Raw genomic sequence first — 2,248 nt, 5'->3', positions numbered from 1 at the left:
ATAATAATTAACCAATTAATTAGTAATTATCTAAATATGACCTAATTCAATTTCTTGCAAGATAATCTATCAAATAATTCAAACAAATCAAGTTTATCACATAAGGAAATGATTATCTAATTAATTTGACAATTATCTTTTACTTTGGTAAGCATATCTTTTAAATTAAACAATTAATTTAACCTAATTCCTTAAATCCCCTAGAATTCGAAATTATGGGATGGGATATTCAAAATCTTTAATTACCAATTTTAAACATTTAAAGGATAATTACAAGATATGACAATATCCAAATCCCTAAAATTTAGGATCTAATCATGGGGAAAGAGGCAATTTCGAAATTTTAGGGTTAGACAACCCTAAATTCGAAATCTTGGGGCCAAAGAAAAATTTTTAGGAAATCATACGAAAAAATTTCGAAATCTAGGGTTTAGAAACCCTAATTTTGAAAATCAAGCCTCCAGGGTTTATTAGCCATAAACCCTAATATGTCAAGTTCATACATTTGAATAAAGCTAATTGAAAACAAAAACCAATGGCTCTGATACCACTGATATGTTTTATACAAACAGTCCTATGTGTGCATGCAACCCTAGAGTTGGATCTATGTTTTCACTATTAGTTATACAACTTTATGAACACAAAAAGAAACCTAACATGCTACTATTATTTTCGAAATTCATATATAAAATAGAATACATACCTTTTGTTGTTATATAGCAATAACAACTAGTTCCTTGAATTTCCTTAGCTCTTGAAAGCAAGTACCACAAGTGTAGTACCTCTAATGGCTCACAAACTCACTAGGTGAAAGGATGAATATGGGAGAGAGGAGAGAAGGGTATCTTGCCCTAGGTTTCGTCCCTTTTAGGGTTTCCCAAGGCTTGGACGAAATCTTAGTGCCTGAAGGTGCTATTTATACTTAAGGCTAACTAGGGTTTCAAGGTGTAAACCCTAATCCCTTAGCTTAGGGCCTAACCAAGTCCATGGACGGCTTTCCTTAAGCCCTAGGAAAAAAACTCCTAGATCCTTCTAGGATTTTCATTCAAGCCTTAATAAAGGTGATCCAATGGCCCAAAGCCGCAACTATTGAATAATTACAAAATAGCCCCTACACTTTCAGTCAGTTCCTTTAATCCCAAAATTAATTCTAAATTAATTTCTGATTAAATACTAATTAATAATATGATTCCAAATTAATATATTATTCATATAATATATTAACAAATAATATTTATATCCTAGTTTATTATTCTTAACAATAAACCAACCTCTCTCCTCAATAATCATCCTGTCTAGTCACCAGTGTGAAGGCAACCCAAAAGGACCATGCACAATCGGGTCAAGTACATACCAAAACAGTTATGGACATAGACACTAATCCAACATGCAAGTGCCCAAGTCATAACTAAGCATTGGAAAGGTTTTGGGAGGGTTTTTGGGCATCAAAACCCTCTTTCAAGGTGTTTACGGTTTTGGGATGTTCCCAAACCGTAAACTCTTGTTCTTGGGGGTTTTTGGATGATTTAGACATAGATTTGAAGGATAAACAAGATAAACTATCAGTTAGGAGGGATTACTTACCAATTTGGAGCTTGAAGGGACGATTTTTGACCAAAACCCGATTTGTAGAGAGAGAAGGCTCCTAAGTTGTGAAAAGGTTGGAATGCAACCCACTCAACCCTTATACAGGGTTGAGTTCACAGCCTGGGTGGGGGTCCACCCAACACCAACTGCATACGGGGTTTTTCACAACTTCCGTTAAACACGGAAAATTTTAAATTATACTTCCTTATTTTTGGTTCGCTTGACGAATATTATTTAAAATATTCTAACGGGCTTAAATCCGGCCAAAAATATTTTGGAATAAATTTGGCTAATTTTTGACGTGCTTAATTACGGCGTTTAAAACAAATGGAAATTTCGGGTTGTTACATCATCCCCCCGTTAGAGGGAATTTCATCCCAAAATTAGGGTTTAGTCAAGGAAATAGTCATGAACAATCGAGTAAGTGATGAGGGTATTTCCTATTCGGCTGGTCCTCGTGCTCCCAAGTGAACTCCGGTCTTCGCATTTGCATGCCAACGAACCTTCACTTAATGGGATGCGGATTCGTTACGCTCACTTGATTCCTCGATTCGCGGTTCCTTACAGGTTTTACTATGAAGTTAGGGTTCCCAATGATTGTTATTACGAAGAGTGGGTTTATGCAAGTCACGTCGGACAAATACTTTGTCTAGGCTGGAGA

This window comes from Lactuca sativa, chromosome 7 (genome assembly GCF_002870075.4).
Source record: "Lactuca sativa cultivar Salinas chromosome 7, Lsat_Salinas_v11, whole genome shotgun sequence".
Lineage (NCBI taxonomy): Eukaryota > Viridiplantae > Streptophyta > Magnoliopsida > Asterales > Asteraceae > Lactuca > Lactuca sativa.
Note: the sequence above shows the minus strand (reverse complement) of the source record.